Source organism: Ursus maritimus, unplaced genomic scaffold (genome assembly GCF_017311325.1).
Source record: "Ursus maritimus isolate PB19 unplaced genomic scaffold, ASM1731132v1 scaffold_6, whole genome shotgun sequence".
Classification (NCBI taxonomy): domain Eukaryota; kingdom Metazoa; phylum Chordata; class Mammalia; order Carnivora; family Ursidae; genus Ursus; species Ursus maritimus.
In genome coordinates, this window is record NW_024426774.1 from 3217429 (window position 1) to 3229641 (window position 12213).

Here is a 12213-nt window from a genome sequence, read left to right on the forward strand (position 1 = left end):
TTTTTAACCCATTAGAGCCCCAGCTTCTGACCCTATCCAACGCCTGTCCTCCCCTTCCCCGAGGCATCCTAGTGCCCTCAGAAGTAATCTCTGTAATCAGCGCTCTGTAAGGACACTTAGCACACGTTACCTTGTATTAGGAGAATGTGTGCGCCATCTTAGCTCCCTCCACTAGACCACAGTAGCAGCACCAGTCGCCATGAGCCCTCTCCATGGGACGAGCTCTGGGCAAAATGTCCTACGTGACTTTTCTCATTTAATTCCCACACCAATCCTGCACCCAGGCAGTATTATTATCAGCTCTCCCATTTTATGGATTCAGGACGCTCAAGCTAGAAAGCTGAGAAGCAGATAGGACAGTATCATGATGAAAGCATGAGCTCGAGAGCCCGAGTGCCTGGGGTTAAAATTCTGGCTTTACTCTGCCCAGCCCAGCGATCCTGGGAAAGCTACTTAATCTCTGTGTCCCGGTTTCCCCTTCTTTGAGCACAGATGGCACCAGTACCTAACTACACCAATACCTAACCACAGAGTTGTCAGAAGGATTAAATGCATCTAACTTTTGTTAAGCACTTAGTGCTTGGCCCATAGGAAGTGTTACGTAAGTGTTCGCTAAATAAAAAAGTTAATGAGCCTACCTGCCCAAGGTCATACAAGTATTAACGGGTTGAAATCAGTGTTTGAGTCCAGATCCAATTGGCTTCAATGCAGATGCTCTGATCACGGCATGGGCTGAGGAAGAGCGTAAGTTCCTCCTGGGACCCGGCCATTTCTCATCCATCCCTGCACTCCTGCAAAGAATACTGGTCCCAGGTCACCACACAAGTTTTACAAGTGTTACTAAAGAGTGAAATGTGAAGAATTTATAAAAAGCCATCTCTGAAAAGAGATCAGAAACACTAAAGAACTACCAGGGCCTGCAAAAGAAACACCTTCAGAAAGCATGAAAGCCTCTCATCAAGGTAACCTTACAACCCGGCTTCCATCCCGACTATGTTTGTTTTGGAGACCCTGACATTAAGAAATAAGATAATATTACAAACAGGAAGACAGAGTGACAGGGCAGGAGGTCACCACGGCTTCTCAACTCCTTCACATCTGAGAGACTCTTCGAAGTCCCAACATAGTACCCGTTTCCCTTGTGATTGTCACATGGACATCAATCGCCATCACCAAAGCAACCCCTGGGGATTAATCTCCCAGCCATCAAGGACAACAATTAGATGACGCACACAGCTTCAAAGCCACGTCTCTGAATCTCTCTGCTCTGGAGCTACTTTGGTCCCACTGAGTTAAAAAAAAAAATTGTAAGGAACACAGACTGGCAGCATTGTCCCTTCGTAAAGAGCAGCAATCTAGAACTATGCAGGCGACCCTCGGAGCCCTGCTGGAACAGAACAGACGGTGGCTGGTCCGCATCTCACCCCTGAACTCCTTCCTCCAGAGCAGCAAGGCAAGCTCAACCCCTTCTTCACAGGTCCCAATTACAGTTCCCAAGGGACTGAGCCATTCAAACATGTCCTTACTTTTTTAGGGGATCTATACTCACTAAGTCAGCTTTTCAAACACTACCATCTGAGGATCGGGTCTCTTCCCTTTGACCAAAGAAACAAGATTTCTAGGAACCGGCAATGCCACCGTTTCTGGAACACCATGGGCCACTTCCTACGATCTAAGCCGTACCTGCTGGCCAGTTTTACTCATTCAACAAACATGTATTATGCATCAGGCACAATTCTAGGTACTGGGGATGCATCATTAAATGACAGAGTCAAAAATTCCTACCCCCGTGAAGCTTACGATGTAATGTGGGGGGGGGGGAGCAGACATTACGACTGTGACGAGTAAAGAACTTACTGGGTTAAAAGGTGGTAAGTGCTGTGGGGGGAAAGGGAGGAGGGTCAGGGAACTGGTGTAAACCATGAGCAGTGCAGGCCTCTTGAGAAGGTGATGTCTGAAAGAGGGGAAAAGGAGTGAGCCACGTGGAGCACCTGGCAGGAAAGAAGACAGCTCTGGACAGAAGGAACAGCCAGAGCAAAGGTTCTGAGGCAGAAGCACGCTGACGCGTGTGCAGAGCAGCCAGGAAGCTGCGTGGCTGGAGCAGAGGAGGTCAGAGGAGACGATGCAGGGTCCCTCATCACAGGGTTTTCCCTCTCAGGAAAACGAGGGTGGTATTGACAGAACACTAGCTGCCCTAACTCCTTCAGCGAGTGTTTCCCAAGTGCAGGCCATCAGACCTGAGGTCTCCGGACTCCGCAGGTCACGGTCTGACAGAGGCGGGTGTGGTGTGACAGGACACGCGCTGACCGCCAGCCCTGAGAGGGGCGCCCCAGAGGCTGCGCAAAACAGGGAGGAGGACCTAGCCCAGCCTCCAAAGACGCTCTGGCTGAACTTTCTAGGACAGGCACACAAGATGAAGTGGAAGTGGCTCTACCAGCAGAGGAATAACAGTCATAAAAAGACAGGGACGTGGGGTGGGGTGATGCACTGACAGCGGCTGCAGGGGAGAATGGGGATGGGCTGGAGAGGCAAGCAGAGGCGAGAGTCTAGCCATGAGCCAAAACATCAAGGGAGTCACAGTGAGTTTTAAGCTCCAAAGTCTTCGTTTTAGGATGAGCCAAGCAGGAGAGGTCAGAGGACTATTAACCAACTGGAGGCAAGCCATGCGGATTCACAGAGCACTTTCCAAAGGGAGCACCAGTCCAGTTTTGACGGGGCTGGGCACGGCCTGTCTGACTCCCACCTGAAGCAGGGAAAGGCAAGGCTGCTAGGAGATAAACAAAAACCAACCCCTCCCCCTGGCCCACCCCAGTGATGGCCGAGATGTTAAGACGGCAAAATGTTCAAGTGCAGGAAGTCTCCAAAGAGCCCGTGCAGGAGGGGTCAGAGACGACAGATGCCGGGGACACCCAAGGCCAGGCAGGCCTCCTGCTCCAGGGGCGTGTATGAGCAAGGACACAGCCCTCAGACAGGCAGGGGGCGACAAAAGCCGGGTAGGGGTGGGCAGTGACGGCAGGTGTCCTCCATACAAGCCAGGAGGCAGCCAGGTGTCTGAACAGGGGTACCAGGCAGAGCCCGGACCTCCAGACGGAGGCAGTTTTGTCACACAAGTAAAAACCATTTATTGGCATTCACTAAGCACGTGGCAGGCCTAGTTCATGACATAATAAAGCACAGGCTACCACCACCACACTAGACACCCATTAAAACCGGGGCCTGAACCTAGACGTGACTTCATCCAAGTCCCAAAGCACGTCCCTCTGGACTGAGGTCAGAGGAAAGCTGAGTGAGGGAAAGTTAGAGCACAGGACAAGAGGCAGAGCCTGAAAACCCAACCAGGAGTCAAAGTGAGACTGTCAGCGGCTCCCAAAGAACTGCATGGGCAGAACCACGCCGGAACCCCCTTCCAGCAGACAGAAACGGTACCCATCAATTCTGCTGGCAGGAAGAGGAAATCCTCTTGCCCACGATGGTGCAAGACAAAGGAGGAAGGAAGTGGTACAGGGAAAGTGACCGACATATAACCACAGACCAACCCAAGCCTGGGCAGTGATCTCCCCTCTACAAATGGGCAGGTCTTTGTGCTGCCAGGAGGCAAGAAGCTGACCTGTTCCCCTAGCATGTGGGATAAGCCAAGAGCCTCCGTGACACCCTACAACCCCCCGGTCCCACGAAACCCATGGCCGTGCTTGTGGCACCGACAGCCGGGCCCTATGCATGGCCCTCGTTTCCGCCACAGACACTGCTGCCGCCTTGGCTTGTGTTCTCCTAGCGACCCGCTCAGGTCCCATCTGATCTGACTGAGAGGGCTGTTCCAGGGTTCAGAAAATGCAGATGTTTTCCTGACGACCTTCCCTCTGCTTTCCCCAGCCCTGCCTTTGCTCCCCGCCGCGAAGGAAAACAAGTAACATCCTCTTCACCAAGTACTCAGGAGACGCATCCTCCTTACCAAGTTGCTCAGGCGATGCAGGGACTATATTTAGCAACTTGGCTCTCAGCAGAACCCAGGTCCACGCGCAGAGGCTGCCCTCCAGCCCTCCCACCCCTCCTCTTCAGGAGGCCATGTATACCCAGGGAAAGCCGCTTGCCGTCTGATTACAGGACTGCACTCTAGGGAAACAGTCACCGCACAGGTTTTTCTGGCTGGTTCCAGGGACTTCACAGGCCCTGGACTCAGCCCGAGGCGGGCCATAAGACTCCAGCATGGTAAACCTTCACACCAGGGGGAGGGCTGACCCAGGCACACAGCAGCTCATCCACACTGTGTCAGCATCACTGGGCCACCAGGTTCTCCACAAGACCCTGGGCAAGCAAGCCCGTTCACTTCAGCACGTTGTTATGAGCAACTTGATGTTGCCATAGCAACTGCCTCGGTCTCTTGCTGCATTTATCAAACCATATCCTAATTGTTTGTTTACACATCTGTTTACACCCCGAAACTGTCAACTCCTAGAAATCCAGGACGCTCTCTTTATTCACATTAGTAAGCACCCCAGTGCCTGAACAGGATAGGCAGAGCTCCAATGAATGATGTGAAATAAGCAAACACGATAATTTCTTCTTGCAAAATCATGAAGCTATTACCAACCAACACCTTTCTTTCCTCTTAGAGCTTGGTGAGGACCTCTCCTCACTCCACACACACATCTCCACCCCAACCCACACGGACGGAAGGCCCCAACACCTCCCCTGCGCAGATGGAGAGGTGAACACAGTGCGCACAGCCCTCCCCACCAGGCCTGGTACTTCATTCTTTTTTCTTTTAAGATTTTATTTATTTATTTGAGAGAGAGAAAGAGAGAGGGATTGAGAGTGCTTGAGCATGGGTGGGGGAAGTGAGGAGAGAAGAAGAGGAACAAAGCAGACTCCGTGCTGAGCATGGAGCCCGACGTGGGCTCGATCTCATGACCCGGAGATCATGACCTGAGCCGAAATCAAGAGTCAGACACTCAACCAGCTGAGCCACCCAAGCGCCCTGGCCCTGAACTTCCTTAGGTTTCTCCAGGCAACTCATCCTGCCCACCCAGGCTCAGGTACTTTGTCCCTTCCTACCAGGCTCTCTATCTCTCTCTGCAATCAGTTGATCGTCACTTCCTCCACAATCTCCCTGAGTGGTTTTCTGTGCGCCAAGCCTTGTTCCGGCTGCCTCACACCTGCTTGTGCTTCCAGGTCCAGGAAAGGTTCAGGCTCTGTAAGAAGCAATGCTAACCACACTGGTCCCACCCTAGACAAGAGCCGGGCCTTCCCCACCAGGCTAGCAGCACACCCAGGAGGGCGCTCGCGTCTCTGACCTCCTTTGCAGCTGCCCCAGTGCCCAACTCAACGAGGCCTACAGACAGTATTCAGGTTGGTTATCAACAGATGGGAGACTCCTCCATCAAGGCCCAAGGATGTTCAGAAGGTGAAGACAGCGGAGGTGGGGCTAACACCCCTGTTGTTGCCACCAACTGATGCATTCCCACACCAGGAACAGTCACGGCCCTTCGCAGGGAGCTGGGCAGCATTCACTCCAGAAGATGCCGAAACCTTCCACCTCTGGTGCTGCTGGAAATGTCACAGAAATTCATCAGGAAACAGGACTATCAATACCCTTCAAGAATGTGGCAACAAAACGGAAATTTTAGTTATAGAGCACTATTCAGGAAAAGTACCACTCATAGTGTCTTTGTCAACTGAGCAGCATAAATTTACATATATTAGGTACCAATAGACATAATTTGCATGTGGGTGTGCCAGCTCACATACACATTCCGTTGTCCCTTGGGATTCTGAGAAATTCAATGTTCAAACGGCACCAGTGGTTTTCTGCCTATGAGACAGCCAGCTGGAAAGATGGAAAGAGACCGTTCATTCGTCATTCACAGATGAACTCTGCTCAGGAGGAAGGGCACCATTTACTTTGTCCAGCATAACAAAAATACATCATCGGCCTCAAAATGGGCTCACTTCTCCTGCAGCCACACAATCGCCTTTCCCCAAAGAAAACAGATCTAAAACATCAAAACAAAGCAACCAGGAGTGAGAAAATCATAAAAACAGGGATTACAGACTCAAAGACTGGGTACCACTTAGCTACCACCTAGAATCCCCTTCTCTTCTCAAGGATAACCAAGTGAGTGGGAGGGATGTAAAAAAGGGAATACGTGACATAACCAGAATATTCACTGTGACACATGACAGAAACATTTTTAACACTAAAGAAAGATATGATTCTCTAAAAAGGATATTTCATTCCAGTGATACATAATTCAAGATTGATGCCTTCTCATGGTTAGATGGCCACGGAGTACCTCCTGTCACAGACATGACAGAAATTATGCCTTACACTAAAACTTGGGAGCTCTTAAAAACCTTTTATTTAAAGATTCCCCCCCCCACTGCATTTAATTTATAATTACACCTACACTCATAATGTTATTTGAGCTTTCCTCTCCAATCTTGCTGCTATTATCTAGTTATTATGAATAAACAGTACCTTTTCCCGGAACAGCTAATACCACTAGTATTAATAGTAATGGCTACTATTAACTCTCTTCTGACGTAATGTACAAATATTTCGAAATTATCTGTCCTCTCTAGTCATTTCTAAAGACAGCAACATATAACAAACAAGGCACGTACAACACTTTCAATCTCTTTTATTATTTTTTTAATTTAAATTCAATTAGCCAACATATAGTACATCATTAGTTTTTGATACAATGTTCAATGATACATTACAATAGAGACTGGACAACGAGGTTTCTAAGCGTATGGAATCCATGCATATGCACACGTACTCCTCAGTATTATATCCACACATTTTCTTTCTAATTCAATAAAATGATTATTGAGCAGCTCTCAGCTGCTCAGATGGTTCTGGGTAACAGAAAGATCATTCACTGGGCAAGAGCTATAAATCCTTGTTCAAGTCCCATGACTACCCCAGAACTAAATATCTTATTTTACGACTCCTGTCCCGCCCAAACTGTGTTTTGAAAAAAACTAAGTATAAATAAAAATAAGAACCTTTTCTTTTTGTTTTTTTTTTTTAAAAAGCTCCGGCTCTCAGGAGTTTGCACTTTGGTTTCAGGAAATAAGAACACAAATGCAGGAAACAGATCCGCAGTGCGAGTGGTGCGCTCACTTCATAAGAGATTAATCCTCCAAAGACATTTAGGGAGGGCCTTGGCACCCAGCACTGAAGGGCACAGGGCACAGAACACCAACATTGTCCTTTTGGCAAGCACGTGCCCTTATGATGAAGGCCTAGAGGGTGCAGTAGAGGTGACGTGTCCTAAACTAATGGAGGCTACAGTGATGAATGGAAACTTTCTCGGCGCAGCAGGGATGGAGAAAGACGTAGAAGGTAGATGGGTAGGATTAGAGAACCACAGAGGGGAGGATATTCTCTGCCATCTGACAGTCCCCCAGGGCACAGGACTCTCTCGAGCATACTGCCTTGGTTTGCACACGAAACTCCCCAGCCACCCCTCTGGCTGGGCTCCGCTGACCATCACCCACCCAGATCCAGTCTGCCCTCCACACCTCCGTCAGGCCGGGTAGGAGAAGGGGCTGGCTCCTAGACCAAGGGGTGCTCAGCCTGCAGTCTCTCTATAGACCCCAGGCACTTCTCAACCCCAGGGTAAGAGCTGGCGAGGCGGCATCCGGACAGCGCACACGCAGGTGATGCCAAGCAAGGGAAGAGCCCGGTCTATAGACTGCTGACATGTGAGTGGGTGGGCAACAGACTTCTTTGGGTTTTCTTCCGGGCTGCCTGTGACCTATTCCTTGAGTCCTTCCTCCCACTCAGACACGCCCCCAGGGCTAACAGCCCAGTATAAAGCCAGAGAAGTGATCCAGGATGATCCCTCCTGTGGCAGCCAGGGAGGACCTGGCAGAGGCCAGAGTTCAGAACATCTCTGGCACAGCTTCCTCCACCCATCTCCCTTTTACTCATGCCCCACAACAGGCAGCAGGACAACCAAGAAATGAGGCAAAGGGATTTGGAGGGGGAAAGAAAGCTCAAGAGGGGCGGCAGGCAGACCCGTGAGTCCTGCACGGCCTAAGGGAGGCACCCCTGCTTCCTTCATACATACATTGGTGATTACTAAGCATGTATGAATGTAGGTATACAATAAAATAAGTACTGAATGAATAAATTCATGGTTGATCTTTTATTTTTAAGCAGTCAGTTCCTTAGAGGTAGAGACAAGATTATATCTCTAATATTTTGGGTATAATGTTCACATCTCATATATGGAATTATATCTACATATGTGACCCACTGCCAAGGATCAAATACTCAACCTCTGAGTCCCTGTTACATGCAAGGTACCCAGGGGAAGAAATGCTCTCAAATAAGTACACAAGTATGAAACAAACCCCACCTTCAAGGAGCTCATCTGGGGCCACCTTCTCCCCAAAGCTTTCCCTCCTCCTCTCCCTGGTACAATCCTTATTTCTCCTCCCCTCTAACACATGAGCACCTTCAAGGCATGAACTGTGGAGCCCCAAAGCCTGGTACAGAGCAGGTGATCTATGTATTTAATGAAGGAAAGATGAAGGCCTAAACTACCAATCACAAACCGACCAACTCTAGAAGACGGCCAAAGCCCAAGACAGGTCTGACAAATGGGTAGCCACCCTTTTACTCCCTTGCAGTATGTCTTTCCATTGTATTCCCACTGCCCTATTTCAGACCCCAATGACTACTTCCTTGGGCCGTGGCCAATGCTTCCCTATTGGGCCCCTGCCTTGGGTCCCTCTCACCCTCCCATCCCATGCCAGTCTTCCTGAAGCCCACCCAGGTCTGTTCATTTCACTCCCTTACTCAGAAGCCTTTTCCCTACAACCTTGGATAGAAAAGGCTGCTTCCACAGGTAGTAAGGACCTGGTCACTGCAGCAAGCAGAGATGTTGAAGCAGGCGCTCCTGAGATATGTGGACCACTAGACTAAACAACTTTAAAGCTCACTATATCCAACATTCTGTCCAGGTTGGGACAGACCCTGTACTCATACTCAATGCTCTCATCCAGGCGTGGGAAAACTTTCTCTATAAAGAGCCAGACAGTAAATATTTTAGGCCCTACATGGCACATATACAGTCCCTGTTGCATACTCGTTAGATTTTGGGGTTTTTACAACTCATTTTAACCCATGAACACCATTTTTAGTTCACTTTTTTTTTTTTTGCACACAAAAACAAGCTGTGGGCTGTAGTCTGCCGACCTCTGCCTTGACCAAGGAGGAGCAACTCAGTGCCCTAAACCCAAACTGCATTGTTCTAACTTCCACAGCACCTCAAGCTACACCCTCCTCTGTCCTTCTTCTTTGATGAGATTCTTGCTCTGGAAGCACATCAGCACTGAGGAGGGAAGCAGGGGCCACCCCCAGCACACAGGGGGCACCCACATTTGCTGTGGGCCACAGCTGCAGAGCACTTTAGGCTTTGGCACATAAGACATCCCAGGTCTGTCCCAGGGATGGACAGATGGACAGGCAGATGGACTGATCAACCGATGGATCAAAAGGTGGATAGAAGGACAGACGGATGGATGAATGGACAGATGGATAAAAAGGGACCAACAAAGTGAGTGAGAGAGTAATTGGTTTAAGAATTCAGAGAAGAAAGTGGTCCTGATGGACAGGGGATGTGAGGGAAGAGTTTACAGAAGAAAAGACATGATTAATGTATTTTTCAACAAAGAAATTAGATATTAATTGGGATGCTTTATAGAGCAGAGATCTTGATCACTCTTAAAAAGATTTTCCTGTTTCAAAGGATGACATGACTATCTTGATTTTGCAAATAGAAAGAAATTTGTTTCTAAACATGGAAAGCCTTTTGAAGGGAAAAGATATAAAATCACAAAACCGAAACAATCACCTGCACCTTCACATTCAGCACTTCCTGAGACCCACGTGCTGGGCACCATGCTGGCGGCGGCGGAGTCAACGAGAAGTAACACTTACTCTTTATCCCAGGCACCGTCTGGTATGAAGGTCCAACATGAAAACTAGTAACTGCAAGCAAGGGGAACTCCAGATTTGGAAGCTCCCTCAACCCAAAAAGGAAGTGCCAAAATACTCTGAGGTTGGACAGGAAACCACATGGCTAATTCTCCCCCTTCTCACGCTCTTTAACAGCAGACATCTGAGGGCCAAGGGCTGTCCTCACTTACGTCGCGTGTCCCAGAACAGATTCCTACGTCAGGCTAAACATGGCCCAAACTCCATCCTGAAAACTATACCAAAGGCCTCATCTGGGCCAACACCAACGGAAGGAGGTGTTCTACATAAATTAGTTTTCTCAGTAAACTAAAGCTCATCAAAATTACACCACAAAACCCAAAAACTATTTTCCTGCAAACTCTCCTCAGTGGATCGCATGCTTCCCTGCCCACCACAGCAGAGGGCACTGATCTGCACTCTTCTTAAACGTGCTCTGCCATGGCGTCGTGACACCTTCAGGAATTCCTGGACCAGGGATGGCCCCACACTTCTGCAAGAATCTAATTCTCTCTTTTTTCCTCCCTTCCACTGGCCTCAGCTGTTAGCATTGGTCTCTGCTATTTCTATTTTATTACATGGTCTTTTCTAGAACCTTGAGGATGACATGACCCTGACCTACAGAAAAACAAAATGGGGTTCCCTCCCAGCTACTTTACACTTACCTGGGGGTCTTTTTTTTACTTCCCGATTCTAATGCATGCCCTACGGTCACCAGCTTTAATTATTCAACCTAATGGTACATTTTTCTTTGGAAAAAACGATAACAAAATTCTGAAACACTCATTTGCTGACACTAGTACTGCCTAATCCAACCCAAAATCTAACAAAGTGTCAGAACCCTGCAGCAGCTCACCTTGTACTAGGGGTAGAAATAAAGCCCTGAATGTGAGGTATCAGGCTCACTGGCTTCACGCACAGATGCTTGAGGAGATTCAAGGTGGTTCATAAATTAAAAGAGCAAATAAAACAGGAGCCCTTAGGAGATTTCATATTAGCTATGACTAAAGCAATTTTGCCATAAGATCAATCAAGCCTCTTTTACTTTGCTGGAACCATAAAGAAGAAAACTGTGCACTTCAAAAATTAAGTTCCTTCCACATTGCCATAGAAGATAACAAATCATTTTTAAAAAGACAGAACAATAAACCCAGTTCTGGAAAATGGAGGCAGCATGGCAGGAAAGAAGGCCAACTTTAAATGTCATCACCAAAGCAGCAGCTTACCAGTGGGTCTGGAAAGATGTAGGAAGGCAGGCCTCAGCCAGAAATCCCAAATTAAAGCTTTCCTCCTGAGTCCCCTCTGGCTGGAATATCCTCTTTTAAAAAGAAAACACAAAGCCCCTAAGGTCTGGAAATACAAGGAAGGAGTGAAGGTAAGAGAGAAAGCAGGGGAGAAAGAAAGGTAGAGGACAATTTTAAGCTTTGGACACCACCTAAATTGCAGCATAAGCAACTTGGTCCCCAAGGAAAAGACGGACACAAGAGCCTGGAGGAGGGAAGAGAAGGAAGATGAAAACGGTGAAGAGTCATTTTGCCTCCTTCACGACTTTTACTGCAGGCCGTTCCTGCGGGCAAACAATCCAGCAGTGCCGTTTCCAAATCAAAAGCCCGCGACCTGGCAAGCCACGACCAAGATAAAGAAAAGCTACAGGTTCTGACAGCCCAGCAGCTCCAGCAGTAAACACACCTTATTCCTACTTGCCAAAAAAAGAGATTTACAAGGTGGGAGGAAAACCAGGAATCTCAACAATTGCCTTTTGTCAAAAAGTGAGTGGTCTCCGCGGTGAACAAGCCAAGGTGATGCCCATGGAGAGCAGGAACCAGAGAGCCGCATTAACCAGCAGAAGCGACGCGCTGTTCAGAATTTGCCGCTGCGGAAACAGACAAGGCCTGTCTCCTGGGCCACAAACTTCCCAGGTGACAACTGAACATCCAGGCTCAATGAGGCAAATATCTGAAACCCACTTACCAACCCAAGTGACATTTCTAACTTACTTTGCAACCAGAGACCAAGCAGGCCAATCTTCCAATTTCTTTAGTATATTCAGAGCCCAGATGAAAAGGAACAAAACAAATTAAATGTAAGGAATTTTGGCTGTACATACAAACTGTTTTCTTAATTCTAAAGTCAGTCATCCCATAAAGTACTTAAGCCCCTATTCTCTGCAACCCACTGGGCTTCTAAAGATGATTAAGAACTGATCCAGCAACTAGGCAATA